The sequence below is a fragment of the Oreochromis aureus genome, linkage group 9, assembly GCF_013358895.1.
Source record: "Oreochromis aureus strain Israel breed Guangdong linkage group 9, ZZ_aureus, whole genome shotgun sequence".
NCBI classification, from domain to species: domain Eukaryota; kingdom Metazoa; phylum Chordata; class Actinopteri; order Cichliformes; family Cichlidae; genus Oreochromis; species Oreochromis aureus.
Genome location: NC_052950.1, coordinates 35,851,237 through 35,868,271, shown reverse-complemented (window position 1 = coordinate 35,868,271; position 17,035 = coordinate 35,851,237). Strand labels below are relative to the sequence as shown.

At 44.5% G+C, this 17,035-nt stretch overlaps 1 long non-coding RNA gene across 1 annotated transcript; it reads left to right on the top strand.

The window, feature by feature from the left end:
• Window positions 1-12,596: 12,596 nt before the first annotated feature.
• LOC120442025 lies at window positions 12,597-14,052 on the top strand. Its single transcript, XR_005614474.1, has 3 exons — window positions 12,597-12,632; window positions 13,230-13,379; window positions 13,648-14,052. It is a non-coding gene; the product is annotated as an uncharacterized LOC120442025 (long non-coding RNA).
• The last annotated feature ends 2,983 nt before the right edge of the window (window positions 14,053-17,035 follow it).

The window sequence follows — 17,035 nt, the reverse complement described above, 5'->3', positions numbered from 1 at the left end:
AGAGCATGCGCAATGCATGACACTATCTGAGTCGTTGGTTTGATTAACCTCATTCTCACTGGATTGCCATGAATGAATTTAACTCATCAGAATTTTCTTTGACTCATATTCAACAAAAAAGAATGAATTTAATACCCATAAAAATGATTTCTTCATGTAATGTAAACATATTACTGCTTTGCTAATCAAACACATGCCCTAGTTGATTTTTTTGAGTGCAGATTTTCTGTGCAGACAGATAGTGATCAGATTACTTGATGATGAATTCTAATTTTTTTCTGCTTTTTGCCATCTTTGTACATCACGTGGCAAACGGAAACAACTGTTCATCTTGTCCAGTTTTCCTTTAAGTGAAGTATTTCATGTACTGGAACAGTTTCACTGTTGGTAAGGGTGGACTTATTCCAGGCCAGGAACTTGACAATAAGAGCAAAGATTTAATATCATTAGTGGGATTTGAACCCACACTGCCAGGAAAGAACGCAACCTGAACGCAGCGCAATAAGCCGCTCGGCCATGCTGACACACTTCTGCTGAATAATCATGCACAGCTATGTCCACTCAACCACACTGAGTATATAAAAAATAAATAAAACGATTATTCCTTTTTTTATATGATCCACAATTTATTTTTACATTTCAGCATTACACCTTGGCTGATGATGGACAGGAACCTAAAGATCTCACTATCTCTATCTATCTGTAATAAAAATGATTACAAAGAAAATGTAATGAACTTTTCTCCACCTGGTGGGCATCAACAGGTGGAGATAAACCTAACTAATTGTTTATGTTGAAGGATGCGTTCCTGCAGGTGGAGGTGGTGTAGGACAAGCACAGCAGCAGGTTTGTGAGTGTTTTTGATATGAATGAAAAAGACAAAGAAGGGCTGATGAGGCTGCTGTGTGATGTAGAGACAGGTATAATGATGATGTGTGTTGTGTATAAAGACTGGGTTTAGCTGTGTTGCTCAGGCTGCACTGCAGCATCTATTCACAGGTGCGATCCCACTGCAGAGGAGCACGGGGGCTTTGACCTGCTCCGTGTCCAACCTGGGCCGGTGACCCCTCCTTATTAGATGGCAAGGCGGTCCCGGGCTCCCCCAGGAGTGACGTGGTTTTTTGTTTTGTTTTTTTGACCAAGCAAAACATGACAGATACATGTGAGGTTTTTTAATAAACGAAAGACAGAATGTGTATTGTTTTGTATGTACACTGTCAGAAATACAATGAAAAGGTTTATACAGTTAACATGTGTCTGAATCGACAAAACGTTCTCACTCCTAACTCGTCAAATGTGTGACGCATGGTCAGGCTCCCTCTGCTTCGCCCATGGACGCGCCAGGTACCCCCCTCGCGTCGAGAATTGACGTGCAGGGTCCTCTTATTGAATACTATAGAGCTCCTTAAACGTTGTTTATTGACGACAAGAAATTGCCGCAGAAGAGCCTGTTGCCCGTATATTCATATATTTCCGAAATCACATTGTAGTGACGTATATTGAACACAATAAATTATATAATGTGAGCAACTACCTGAGAAACAGCAGATAAATTAATTATAGGCTATTACTTTTGTATCGTTTATTGCATTGATAGAGGGAGTGATGTATACTGGGTAAGCATTTTCTGTCACATGTATTGTCTTAGCCCTGCGATAAACTGGCAGCCTGTCCTGTCTTTGTCCTGTATCAGCTGGGATAGGCTTCATCCTCCTGCGACCCTGAATTGGATACATTGTATTCCAATTATGTAATCTGATCATTTGCAAACTCAAGGAATCCAATCAAAATGTAAGTATTAATGATAAAAATGGGAAAGCAGAAATAAGTGTGACATGAATGTAAACGTGTTAGCTGACATAGAGGACAGCTACATGTAGTCTGAAAAACCAGCACGAGATATTCTTACATAGAAGAGACTGTTAAAGTCTCTAATTCAGTGAAGCATTACTGGTCCAGTCTGTTTGGATAAATATAGTAAGTTGATGTATGTGCATTTATTGACACATTTTTTTTAGGTTAATTGGTGATTCTTTTGGGAATTACAATAATCTATTTGGAATGTCATCATGAGAGGGGAATTTTCATGTGGGTTTTACCTTGTGACAACTGGGATAGTCTTCAATCGCCTCTCCAGCAACCCTTAAGTGCTTAAGAGGAAGGAAGAAGGAAAGGACAGACAGATAACTACACTTAATGATCTCAGCTGTGATTATTAAAGGTTTGTGCTTTCTAAACATTCGCTGTAATAGAAGGAGCAGGGGGGTGTGATAGTTCATCATGGCCAGGAGAAGGCACTGTGGAACCATTAAACAAAAGACCCCAGTGCTTATAAGGCAACATGCTGTCCATTACCATCAGGTATGAGGACACAAGGTAGGTGTCAAACCAACACGTTCTCACTCCCAACTCGTCAAATGTGTGACGCATGGTCAGGCTCCCTCTGGGAGTTCCTGAGGAGCTGGCTAACTGATTGATCGGACAGCGAGGAGGGGCATCGTTTGGGACGGTGGTCGGTCGACAAGCTAGAAGCGTACATTCCATATGGTTTAAGTGAATCGTTTAGTTTTTGGACTTTGGACTACGGATTTGGATCTGGATTATGGATTTGGCGGTTGGGCATAAACTGGTATGTGACTGGCTGGAATGGCGTCTCAGGTGGGTGAGGATGGTGATATGGATTTTGGTGACTGGACCCCGGTTGCTGGCGGGGGAAGATCAGGAAGAGGGAGAAGCAGGACAGAGGAGGCAAGTTTATTTGGGACACAGACTAGTAAACGGAGCTTGGAGGAGAACAGTTCGGAGGAGGGGTCCAGAGTTGTCCAGAGGAAAACGGTGAGGGAGGAATTCAAAATAATTCTAAAGTTCAGGAAGGAAGATGAGGATGTGCAGCTAAGCCCAATAGCGTTGTCTAGAGAATTTGAAAAAGAAGTTTGGAGATGTTCAGCTGGCTCAAATTCTCAGGGATGGGAACTTGCTGATAGTGGTTAAGACAGAAGAACAAAAAATAAAGTGTTGAATGCTGAAAGTATTTGTAGGAAGACTGTAGGAGACAAAAGGATCTTAGGAGACAACAAAGTGACACGGGGGGTGATTACGGGTATAATAATAATAATAATAAATAATAATAACAATAATAATAATAATAATACATTTTATTTATAGGCGCCTTTCAGACCCTCAAGGTCACCTTACAGTAGCACGTAAACAATACCATAAAAAACATTAAAAAAAATGTATATATAGCAAACATGGTAGATAAAATTTAGACATAAACAGTCATAAAAGTATAAAAGCAAATATAAAAACTGAGCAAGGTAAAAATGGCCTAAGACAGATCAGGTGTATGCAATTCTAAACAGATGAGTTTTGAGTAGTGATTTAAAAGAGGTGAGACAGTGTGTGGTCCGTAGAGCAAGTGGAAGTGCATCCAAAGTCTCGGGGCAGAACAACTAAAGGCTCTGAGTCCCATGGTAGTCAGGCGAGCAGGTGGAACTGACAGAAGGGAAGCTGAAGAAGAGTGGAGTGTACGAAGGGGTGAGTATGTATGGAGAAGATCGGATAGATATGGAGGAGCGAGGTTATGAAGCGCTTTGAAAGTGAGAAGCAGGATCTTGAAATTGACACGGAGGTGAATTGGGAGCCAATGGAGCTGTTTAAGAACAGGTGTTATATGTTCAGTGGATCTAGTTCTGGAAATAATACGAGCAGCTGTATTTTGAACCAACTGCAGTTTATGGAGGGATTTATGAGGTAAACCATAGAGAAGAGAGTTACAGTAATCCAGACGAGATGTGACAAGAGCATTGACAAGTATGGCGGTACTGTATCCCTGGAGAAGAGGACCTGGAGAAGCTCAAGCGATGTATTAATGGTGGTGAGGTCAGCAAAGTACAAAGACTGCTAAAAACGATTAATGGGGAGAGGGTGAGTAGCCTGTCGGTTCTATTGGAATTCCAGGAGGCAGTCCTGCCGAACAGGGTTAAAATAGCTTGCATGAGCTTTCCTGTTAGACCATATGTGCCTCCACCCCTCAGGTGCTAGAAATGCCAAAGATACGGACACATTGCTGCAGTTTGCAAAGGGAAACAGAGGTGCCCCAAGTGTGGAGGGGAACACCGATATGAAGAATTTGCCTCGTCAGCTGGAGGGCCCGAGCAGCCGGTCCAGCCTCCTGCCTCGCCAGCTGGAGGTTCAGGAGAACCTAGCCAGCTTCCTGCCTCGTCAGCTGGAGGGCCCGAGGAGCCCGTCCAGCCGCCAGCTGCAGCCTCATCATCCTCGCCAGCTGCAGCCTCATCATCCTCGCCGCCTGCAGCCTCATCATCCTCGCCGCCTGCAGCTGCAGCCTCATCATCCTCGCCACCTGCAGCTGCCGCCTCATCATCCTCGTCGCCTGCAGCCTCCGTGTCTTTGTCTTCAGCGTCGCCTGGTCCAGCTCCGGCTTCAGTTTTATCAGCTTCGTCTGGTCCAGCCTCCTCATCAGCTTCAGCCTCGCCTGTAGCAGTCTCCTCATCAGCCTCCGCTTCAGCCTCGCCTGGTGCAGCGGGGGCCACGCCACCTGCAGCTCCCCTACTACCACCTCCACATCGTCGGTCATCTGCCAGGCCGTTGGTTGGGCATCTTCGCCACTGTGGACGACCTTCTGAACGCCGCCACTGCCTTCCTCATGGCCGGCCTCCGGACTTGCATTGCTGCCGCCGTTGCCGTCCACACGGTCGGCCCCCAGAACTGTTTCCACGCCACTGCCTACTGCGTGGCCGGCCTCCAGACCTGCCCCGCTGCCGCTGCCCTTCGCATGGTCGGCCTCCGGAACTGAACTGTTTTGGCCTCCTGCGCTGTCGGCCTCCGGGTCGGCCCCCTGAACTTGGCCGTCTTGTCCCTCCGTCCTGGACCCCCACCGCCCGCACTGGTTGGGTTGTTTTCTGTTTTTTTTTGTTTGTTTGTTTGTTTTGGACGGTTTTTGTGTTTCTGTTGGGCTGTCTGGAGCCAGCCCTTGAGGGGGTGGTACTGTCATGGTCCTGAGCCGGCCGACTCAGTGTTTTGTGTTTCCTTATGCTGATATGAATTCTAGCAACAGCTTATCGAGCATAAACGCGCTGCTGTTGTTTATCCACTGGTTTCCTCTTTCTGGCACAAAGTGGGCGATAAACAAACAAGACAGACGGGTCTTGCGTCAGAAATACCGATCAGCTGATCACTGATCAGTTTCATGATTGAAGTAGGAAAAGGAGACCGAGGGGGAGAGAATCAGAAAAGAATGAGCAGCAGACAGCGTAAAGACACATAATACCTCCAGCTTTGTGGGGGTTTTTTCATTTGAGCTGCCAGACAGGACAAATCACATTCCTTTTCATCTTAGTACGGAACGCGTAATATTTTCTCTGACTACAGGACGATTCCGTTTTTTACGGGACGGTTGGCAACTCTACTAACTAACCTTATGAATAAATAAAGTTCACTATCAGTAACATCATAGCACCCACCCAGCTGTATAAAACTCCGTCATGAAACCTAGTACGCAGTATGAGTTATTGTAACTGTAAAAAGTTAGCACAGCGTAAATAAACTCCACCTAAACTTGGTTTATATCTGACCCAGATAGACTGCAGGTCATAACTTCTTACCTGAAGTTCAGTTCACCTGACACTCGGACCGGTGTTATGACAAAACGTCCTACTTTGTCAAAACATCCTACCGTAGCATAAATTTATAGTCATGTCTATCAATCCATGCTACCTTATCAGAATATACTACCTTACGTGGTTTATGCCTCAATGGTACATATCTATAGGTAGGACGTTCTGATGGCCAAATCACACTTATCAAAACGTGCTTGCTGCTTCCTGTTCTTAGAAATTAAACAACGTTATCACTCAATTAACAAGTATGTACTGCAATATTACGTTCTTCAACATAACAACGGAGCGTAATGTCCACTAACTGCAGGGGGACTAAAATTAATTGACACGGTTTACGCTATACACCAGTTTACAGAAGTTTAGAAGTACTAAGTCAAGACTTGAAATAAGACTTAAATTGAGACTCTTAATTGGAGTATTTTTGCACAAAAAACAAAACGCATGTTAGCTTGAAAAGTTAACAAATTGACAACAGCTTAAGGAAAACTAGTATCAACTGTAATAAAGAAGTAAAACATATAATATAACCTTTTTTGCATGCATGAGATCGGGGCAGGAGCAAATAATAGGTGTGTACTATTAACACCGAAAACATGGCCGTTTTGAGTTGCGTGTATGCGCACGCATGCGCAGTAACAAGTAGGACAGCTTGATAGTTAGGGTGTTTTGTCAGAACACCGGCGGCCGCCTCGGGTCTCTCCTCCTCCTGCCTCCCCTTTCCCTCATCCACCTGCTGGCCCCCATTACTTGCTAATGTTACTGAATCTGTGGAAGCCACCACCAAACAACTGAGTTATTTTTTTACACATCTGCCTGCATCTGGCCATTCCACCACCTTTCATTGTTTACACGGTTACAAAAACAAAACAAAACAACATCGGCCCCAAAAAAACGAAAAATGCAGTCCAGCTATGAAGTACAGTAGTACAGGCCTATTTAACACCATACATGGTTTACACTAGGCAATTTTACATCTTATATGAATATTATTTCTTTTAACTGTCATTAACAGAATGTGACAAGTAATAATAATAACAACTTTACTGCATTAAAATCAGGGGTGGAAGTAATGAATTACCAATGCTCATGTTACTGTAATTAAGTAGATTTTTTAGGTACTCGTACTTTTATGAGTAATTTATCAAGTGTGTAATTTTACTCATACTTGAGTACAATTTACACCGTGTAATAGGGATGGGTACCAGTGTCCGGTGCCATGATGGGACCGGTTCTGACATAAACGGTAGTAACCAGACCGAAAAGCAGCGCACATTTCGGTGCTTTATTTCGGTGCTTTTTTTTTCCTGAGCCAATTCTAGCCAATCATTTTACGTTTCCGAGGATAGTAGGCGGGGCCAGGTACGTACGTTCTTTTAGAGCAGAGCTACAGATTAAAAATGCCCAAGGCCAAGCGGTCAACAGTCTGGCTGTACTTCACAGCAAAAGATGCAAACTCAGCAGCCTGCAACAAGTGCTTTAAGCTGATACTGTCATACTGTCAAAGGAGGTAACACCTCAAATCTGATGAAACACCTGGCGATGCATAGCGGGTTTTTTTTTAAAGCCGAGAAATGCGCCGTGTTTGATAGCTTGCTGGGAGACCTCACACCGTGCACATCTACTGCGGGTGTGGTGCCTGTTATCGGACCCGGAGTTAGCAACATCCCCCAAAAACCCGAAGAGGAGAGTCCTGGCCCCTAGCCCTGTCAGCGTAGCAGAAATGATGACGGATGATGATGGCAGCAGCAGCCGTTGTCCTCTGCGTGAGTAGCTTCATGTTGTTCGCGTGTAATTAACGTTGAGTAGGCTAACCACATTATTACATTAATGCATGTAAGGTGAACTAGCAAACACCGTCGTAGTTACATGCGGCTGTCTTCTTGTTTGATGGCAGATACTCCCTTCACCCTGGCCAAAAAGGCTAAAATGACCAAAGAAAAAGTGGAAAACAACTAAACATGAGAGGTTTTTGGACAAAGTTTGTGTTTTTTCCATTGTTTAAGCACTGCTTCCAGCCAAGAGCGAGACCATATATGCCCTATAGCTGAAGAAAAGGCTAACATTGTTATCTTTTTACAAAAAAACAGCTGAACATGAGGTTTTTGGACCAATTTTGTGTTCTCCATTCTTTAAGCACCGGTTTGAGCACCGTTTAAGCACCGGCACCGTTTCAAAAGTACCGGTTTGGCACCGGTATCGGATAAAACTCTGCCTGCTTCTGCTGCATGTGAACGACTTTTTAGCTGTGCTGTGCTGGTCTACTCTTCACAGCCAAATGAAGCCTCTATTAATTTAGAAAACCAGCTCTTGCTGAAACTGAACAAAAGGCTCGGAAAGTGAAGTGTGACAGAAGTGCTATTATGTCTAAGAGTTTAACACTTACCTGCCTGTTGTTCAGTGTATTGGGAAAGGTTTAGCCCATGCAGCAGTATATTAATGACCAGTGTAGGGAATAACGTGTTATTAAGTAACGCGTTACAGTAATTACGTTATTATTGTGGTAACGAGCACGGTAACTAGTTATTATGCCAAAATCAGGAACGCGTTAATCATTACTGGGATTTAGATAGGGTCGTTATTCGTTACTTCGTGTGTTGGCTATCGCGGAGCTTCCACAGATTCACTAACATTACCAAGTGGTGGAGGCCAGCAGGTGGATGAGGGAAAGGGGAGGCAGGAGGAGCAGAAACTCGAGGTGGCTGCTGGTCCGAGTGTCAGGTGAACTGAACTTCAGGTAAGATTGACCTGCAGTCTATCTGGGTCAGATATAAACCAAGTTTAGGTGTAATTTTCGTTATGCTGACTTTTTTGTACTGGGTACTAGCTAGCATGACGGAGTTTCTATACAGCTGGGTGGGTGCTATGATGTTACTGATTTTCAGTGTTGGGGAGTAACGGAATACATGTACCGCCGTTACGTATTCAGAATACAAAATATGAGTAACTGTATTCCGTTACAGTTACCGTTTAAAAAGGTGGTATTCAGAATACAGTTACTTTGTTGAAATAAATGGAATACACGGCGGTACTTTCCTGTTTCATATTGTCGCGGGTCAGGATTGTTTGGGTTTGTTTGACAGCTATGCTCTGTTGTTCCAGGCGGCAGCGTTACGGTTGCCATGGTTACAGGGTGACGCTCTCTCTCTGCATGTTTCCTGGGTGACAGAGCGCCTTTTTGTTGTTGTTGTTGTGCTAAGCTAAAAGGCAGAATGCTACAGGCATAGCTCTAAAGAATGTAGCCTCATGGGCAGTGTAGTCCGTGCTGCAGGCAGAATGGACTACCATACCCGTTATGTGTCTGTGAGCGAGGGAGGGAGAGAAAGGAAGTCCGAGCTGTCACGGAGCAAAAACGGGAGCTGGAAGCATGTAAATATAATAATAACCACTGCAGCCAAGAAGAGTGCCTGAGGAGCCCATTTGTAAGTAAGCTATTAAGACTCAACTGTACACTGTGTTCGTGTTTTCCTCCGGAAACAATAAGTTCCGTTGGAGAAGCCTTTCAACGCCTCTCTCTGTCTCCCACAAGCAAAGTTGACCCAGACAACAAAGTAAAGCTAGTTTTCGGCTACCAGCCCGACACTAACCCGACGTATTAGCCAGAGGTCCCTTTACTACGCTTCGGACCTTCAGTAAAAGTAATAAATCACAGCAATAGGACATTCATGTAGTTGTAAACAGCATGATAATATATTAAGTATTCCAAAGTATTCAGAATACGTTACTCTCATTGAGTAACGTAACGGAATACGTTACAGAATACATTTTGGGGCATGTATTCAGTATTCTGTAGTGGAATACATTTTAAAAGTAACCTTCCCAACACTGCTGATTTTGAACTTTTTTGTTCATAAGGTTAATTACTAGAGTTGCCAACTGTAACACAGTAAGGGGAATTGTTGAAAAGAATATATAAATGGCCCAATAGGTTCGACTATAGGAGCACAGGGGTGTGTTTAAATGAGACACAGAAACAAGAATGTAACTCAAAGGAACCAGCCGACTTTAGTGAAATAAACCAAAAGGTTGACAAGCACAGGTTAAAGACACTTTACAATGGTAGAAAGGAAACTTACAAAAAATGAAAGAAAAGTAGAACGCATAAACTACTAAAACAATGACTTGGCCAAGTGTTACTTCTGGTTTTCAATGTAGGGTTTCAAAGTTGGGTTTCAATGCTCAGGTGCAACCCAAGTTTGTTGAAATCACATTCAACATCAATTTGCAATTAAAATACTCAAATTTGCAAAAATAAAACATCTCTCTTACACAAACTATGCATTAAACCAAGTAAAGTCAGTGCATATGTGACAACTATTAATCAAACAATTCAGATAAATTCAGTTTCTCAATGATAAAATGTGAAAGAGACCTGAACTAACTGAGACATACAACATATGCTCACCGATCTCAGTGCATCACGGCCGAAGACAATGGTATGGTGTCTCTCGGTCGGAGAATGCAGAGCTCTAAATAACGTAACAGGGTATGTTTTTTTTCTTTAATGACAGTAATACATCGTATCAATCTGAATAAAAATAAACAGAAGTTGCACTTTAAATGTTACCTTATTTCTGGAAACAGATTGAGATGAACTTTTAGGCAGTTAATAACAACTAGAGCTAATGAAGTCTAACAGTTTAGCTCCACGCGGTACTTTCTAAAGTCGCCAGAAAACTGCAGCATTCCCCTGTTTACTCACTTTGGCTACTTTTAACATGAAAGGTAGCTGATAACCAGCGAACTTATGTGCAGCACAGTTGGTTGCAACTTATATCTAATACTTTTTCAACTCAAAAACTTCAGTCTCTCAGGGATCAAATACTGCAGAGCAGCTCTCTTTTTCTCCTGCCAGCACGCGACTACACACACACTAGCAGTAGTGATGTGCGGATCGATCCTGAAATATCGATTCCTTCAATACCAATCATTTATGTTCTAGAATCGATTCTCACATTAAAATATTGATATTTTAGTCATTTAGGGTGAATTTGTAGTTTATCATTAACAGGAACACAGTGAAAAGAAACTTTTTTTTTTTTTTTTTTTTTTAATTTCTTTATTGTCCCACAAGGGGAAATTAGTTTAACAGCAGGATAAAAATAAACAGAACAATACTATAAAATAATAATGACAATAATAATGATAGAAAGTTCAAGGACAATTATTTGCCATTAAGGAGATAAGACGCAGTAGGGATAAAAGAGACCTGGAGTCTTTTAGTCGTCCTCGGAGGTACTCTAAAATGACGGCCGGAAGGCAACAACTCAAACTCACTGTGAAGTGGATGATTCACACAATTAATAATAGAATGAGCCTTTCTAAGCACATTTCTATTGTAAATTGCCAAAAGTCCATCTTGCCAGCACCCTGAAATTTTGCTAGCAGTTTTTACCAGAAGTCCCAACCGATTCTTATTCTTCACCGTCAGGTTACCAAACCAGGCAGCGATACAAAAAGACATCACAGATTCGATAAAACTTCTATAAAACAAGGACAACATCTCAGATGAGACATTAAAAGATCTCATTTTCCTTAAAAAGAACAGTCTTTGTTGAACTTAACTATATCATTCGGATTGTCTACATTCAAAGGAACTACTTCCTCTTCCGCTTTTCATAGTCATGTGCGAAATACGGCTGTATAAATGTCTCGCAGCCGCTGGCGTGCGCACTAGTGATGTGCGATACCACTGATTTCCTTTCCGATCTGATACCAAGTAATATTCAGGGTGGTATCGATGATACTGATCCGATACCGATACTTTGTACAAAAACTTATTTTATTTATTGTATCTCAAATTATAGCGTCATAATGATTACAGGACATCAGACTACTTGTTCTTCTCACTTAATAATGCAGAGTTCATCATATAGAAATAAAAAATCTGAAGTTCTGCGCTATTTGAACACCTTGCCTGCCTGCAGCACTAAAGGACTCCGTGACAGACGTCTGTCTCGCCCTAGCAGCACCTGTCCCTCTCCTCTTCAGTTCACCTCAACATATGCTCGTCATATTCTGTGATATAATTTACTCTGAGGTGTTTGACAAGGTTAGTGATGTTGCCACAACCATACATGCCAACCCTCTCGATTTTTCCGTGAGAATCCCGAATTTCAGTGCCCCTCCCCAAAATCTCCCGGAGCCACCATTCTCCCGAATGTCTCCCGATTTTCCACCCGGACAACAAAATTGAAAAACCATATCGCAGAATTCATAGCGCGGCCTAGCCAATTACAGTTTCCAACAATGGCGGCAGCTACTTAGTTTTAATATTACTCTTATTTCTCTTTCTGGGTTGCAAAAAAACTTTTAACATATTTTCAGGTGAGAATGTAGCTGTGTAAACTTCAAATATCGACACATCGTTTTCAAACCCCCACGGTCTTTCACTACTCGGGTTAAACATGATATATAAGTCAGTTTGATAACTTAAAAATGTTATTGTTTGTCTTTTTCAGTGTTTTATTTGTTCGTGGGTAAATCGGTTTGGCTGAGATTAAAGTTATTAGATTAGATTTAATTAAATTTAACTTTATTAATCCCTCGGGATTGTTCCTCCGGGGTTTTCACACAGCTGAATAAACGTCAAACAGAAAACTACTTAAACAAAGTGTGAGATGGTTGAGAGTTTACGTCAGCGCCCGGTTATATTTTAGATAGCAAGGAGCAGACGGCAGAGTTTCTTTCCACCGAGGGAGCTCGTGACGTACTACCCGGCTTTCTTTAGACCGCGAAGGCCGGGTCCTCAGGAGGAAGCAGCCTCTGAATTTGGACACCCCCGCTGTTTCGAGAAGGGTCTGGCTGCAGCCACTGTGGAGCTCCACAGTAACCGGAAACACGTGACCTCCACAGTAGCCGGAAACACGTGACCTCCACAGTAACCGGAAACACGTGACCTCCACAGTAATCGGAAACATGTAACCTCCACAGTAGGCAGAAATACGTTCCTGTGTGGATCATCGACTGCGGAAATCTTGCAAGTGGATCGTAAAGGTTGGGACAGAGTCTTTCATATATAAATTTGCAGTTAATAATTATATAATTTTAGGAATCAGCTAGTTTGCTTACACTGATTACGTTGGCACTTTGTTAGCGTTACAACAACGGTCATACCTCCGAACTATCTAAACTTTAGTAAGGAATGTGTACTTTTGACACCTCTGGTTAGCATTTAGTGGTCAGTTTCAAACGTATTTATTTTTTGCTTGTTATTGAACTACTTTTCACTCTCTGTAACATCAATGCACATTGTTCAATTTACTGCATATTGCACTTTATTCATGTCTCTCATTCCACCTGCAAAAACATTGTAAAGTTTGTCACAAAGAGGTTTATATATTTATAAATACTAATATTCTCTATTCCATTCTGTTCTGCTTTTTTATTGCCCAGATATTAGTTAGCCTTTGTTAAATTGTCTGTTATATGTCAATAGATACGTATGTCACAAATAAAAGTGTTTTGTAAATTATGTTTTTGTAAAGAATTTTCTCCACAAATCTCTTACATGCTAACTGTAATGTGTTATTTCTGCTAAAACCTGAACTTAAATGTGTATATGGTGTTTATCTGTTTTTCTCTCTGTTTTAGATGCTCATATCAATTTGGAGTTCTGCCTCCAAGCCAGAATTGCAGGAATGCACCACGTGTTGGCTGTTTCACTGCCCTCTGTGCCCCACTTTCAGCCCTATTGTCAGGAGCATATAAATGGACACATTAAAAATGCTTTGCCTTTCAAAGGTATGTTGGTATTAAATATACCTCATAGTTAAAGTTATAAATATGCTCTTCTTTTCAGCACTTCTGCAGTCTCTTTGTTGACTTTTTTTTTCCTGTTCACCACATTTCCTGAGAGCTCTTGTGATCCACACCATTTTGCTTTCATTATTGAGGATGGCTTGGATATTTTTGTTAATATGTACAATCCGATTGTTAGATAAACTGATTACATTCTATAAAACTACATTTAAATTACATGTTGTTTTTTGGGGTTTTTTCTCTCTTACAGACAAAATGATATGCCGGTGCACTTTCACTGCCCTGTCTGTAACATGACAGTCATACAGCGTGGGGATATGGCAAGGCAATTTTTCTCATGTCAGCGTTTAGGACTGCTCCCCGCTGAACTCTCCGTGGAGCCACATCTCCCTCTCGATGTCTTGTCTCCAGTATCTAAACCATTTTCTGAATCTTCAGTAGAACATTCATGTGCTCTACCCTCTGTGCTAAATGAAACTGTGGCTTGTGGAAAGTCCTTGAAAATGAAACGCCCTCACTGTGGTCTTAGTCTTCTTGAAAAAAAACTTCAAGGCTCACATGATGAGGAGGCATTCAAACAGATCAACAGATGTTTGCCTGGCCTGTCATCTGCAGTGTTTTTGTGTAGAGGGACTTCTTCCTCTTTGTTTTTCAGTTTGCAGAGGACATGGAGCTCTTTTTAAAAGCTTGTGCTGATCAGCAGGGACTACGGGTCAATGCGATGTTTGACATTTAATGGACAGATGAAGGCCCTGGCCGTATTTGTGTTTTTTATGTGTTGTTTGTTTTTCCCACTGTTACGGGCCATTCGATCCCTATACAACCGTTGCAAGAGTTTGGTTCGCATTGCCGGCAATAAGTCGGACTTGTTTCCGGTGGGTGATGGGCTCCGCCAGGGCTGCCCTTTGTCACCGATTCTGTTCATAATTTTTATGGACAGGATTTCTAGGCGCAGCCAAGTGGCGGAGGGCTTTCACTTCGGTGGCCTCAGAATCTCATCTCTGCTTTTGCGGATGATGTGGTTCTGATGGCTTCATCGGGGGGGCCTCCAGCTCGCACTGGAGCAGTTCGCAGCCGAGTGTGAAGCAGCGGGAATGAGGATCAGCACCTCCAAATCTGAGGCCATGGTTCTCAGCCGGAAAAGGGTGGAGTGCCCACTCCGGGTCGGGGATGAGTTCCTGCCCCAAGTGGAGGAGTTCAAGTATCTCGGGGTCTTGTTCGCAGTGATGGGAGAAGGGCGGAGATCGACAGGCGGATTGGTGCTGCGGCTGCAGTGATGCGGACGCTGCACCGGTCCGTCGTGGTGAGAGGAGCTGAGTGTAAAAGCGAAGCTCTCAATTTACCGGTCGATCTCGTCCCGACCCTCACCTATGGCCACGAGCTGTGGGTAGTGACCGAAAGAACGAGATCGCGGGTACAAGCGGCGAAATGAGCTTCCTCCGAAGGGTGGCTGGCCTCTCCCTTAGAGATAGGGTGAGAAGTTCGGCCATCCGGAGGGGCTCAGAGTAGAGCCGCTGCTCCTCCACATCGAAAGGAGCCAGTTGAGGTGGTTCGGGCATCTGACAAGGATGCCCCTGGGCGCCTCCTGGGTGAGGTGTTCGGGCATGTCCCACCGGAGGAGGCCCAGGGGCAGACCCAGGGACGCGCTGGAGAGATATATATCTCGGCTGGCCTGGGAACGCCTTGGTGTTCCCCGGATGAGCTGGAGGAGGTGGCTGGGAGAGGGAGGTCTGGGCTTCTCTGCTTAGGCTGCTGCCCCATGACCCGACTTCGGATAAAGCGGATGAGGATGGATGGATGGATGGATGGATGTTTGTTTTCAGTGTACAGAATTCCAGTTAAACGTGTTATTAAATATCCACTTGTTTCCATGTCCATACTTATAGTAAAAAATTAAGTGTAAATGCAACAGCATTGTTTATACTTGTAACTTCAGAGTAAAAAGCTTATTGTTGATATTAACATTAATATATCCATCCATCCATCCATCCTCATCCGCTTTATCCGAAGTCGGGTCGCGGGGCAGCAGCCTAAGCAGAGAAGCCCAGACCTCCCTCTCCCAGCCACCTCCTCCAGCTCATCCGGGGAACACCAAGGCGTTCCCAGGCCAGCCGAGAGATAATCTCTCCAGCTGCCCTGGTCTGCCCTGGGCCTCCTCCGGTGGGACATGCCCGAACACCTCACCCAGGAGGCGCCCAGGGGCATCCTTGTCAGATGCCCGAACCACCTCAACTGGCTCCTTTCGATGTGGAGGAGCAGCGGCTCTACTCTGAGCCCTCCCGGATGGCCGAACTTCTCACCCTATCTCTAAGGGAGAGGCCAGCCACCCTTCGGAGGAAGCTCATTTCTGCCGCTTGTATCCGCGATCTCGCGTTTTTCGGTCACTACCCACAGCTCGTGGCCATAGGTGAGGGTCGGGACGATCGACCGGTAAATTGAGAGCTTCGCTTTACACTCAGCTCCCTCACCACGACGGACCGGTGCAGCGTCCGCATCACTGCAGCCGCAGCACCAATCCGCCTGTCGATCTCCGCTCCCTTCTCCCATCACTCGCGAACAAGACCCCGAGATACTTGAACTCCTCCACTTGGGGCAGGAACTCATCCCCGACCCGAGTGGGCACTCCACCCTTTTCCGGCTGAGAACCATGGCCTCAGATTTGAGGTGCTGATCCTCATTCCTGCTGCTTCACACTCGGCTGCGAACTGCTCCAGTGTGAGCTGAGGCCCCACCGATGAAGCCATCAGAACCACATCATCCGCAAAAGCAGAGATGAGATTCTGAGGCCACCAAGTGAAGCCCTCCGCCACTTGGCTGCGCCTAGAAATCCTGTCCATAAAAATTATGAACAGAATCGGTGATAAAGGGCAGCCCTGGCGGAGCCCATCACCCACCGGAAACAAGTCCGACTTATTGCCGGCAATGCGAACCAAACTCTTACAACGGTTGTATAGGGATCGAATGGCCCGTAGCAGTGGGCCAGACACCCCATACTCCCGCAACACCTCCCACAGGACACCCCGAGGGACACGGTCGAATGCCTTCTCCAAGTCCACAAAACACATGTAGACTGGTTGGGCAAACTCCCATGCACCCTCAAGTATCCTCGAGAGGATAAAGAGCTGGTCCAGTGTTCGCGACCAGGACGAAAACCGCATTGTTCCTCCTGTATCCGAGGTTCGACTAACGGACGAACTCTCCTTTCCAACACCCTGGCATAGACTTTCCCAGGGAGGCTGAGAGTGTGATCCCCTGTGGTTGGAACACACCCTCCGGTCTCCCCTCTTAAAGATGGGGACCACCACCCGGTCTGCCAGTCCAGGGTACTGCCCTGATCTCCACGCAACATTGTAGAGGCGTGTCAACCAGGACAGCCCTACAACGTCCAGAGCCTTCAGGAACTCGGGCGGACCTCATCAACACCAGGGGCTCTGCCACCGAGGAGTTGTTTAACTGCCTCAGTGACCTCGACCCCAGAAATTGGCGGGTCATTCCCTCATCCCAGACTCTGCTTCCTCCTCGGAAGGCGTGTCAGTGGGATTAAGGAGGTCCTCAGTATTCCTTCCACCGCCTGACAATTTTCTCAGTCGGCGTCAGCAGCGCACCGCCAGCACTATACACAGTGCAGGTAGAGCACC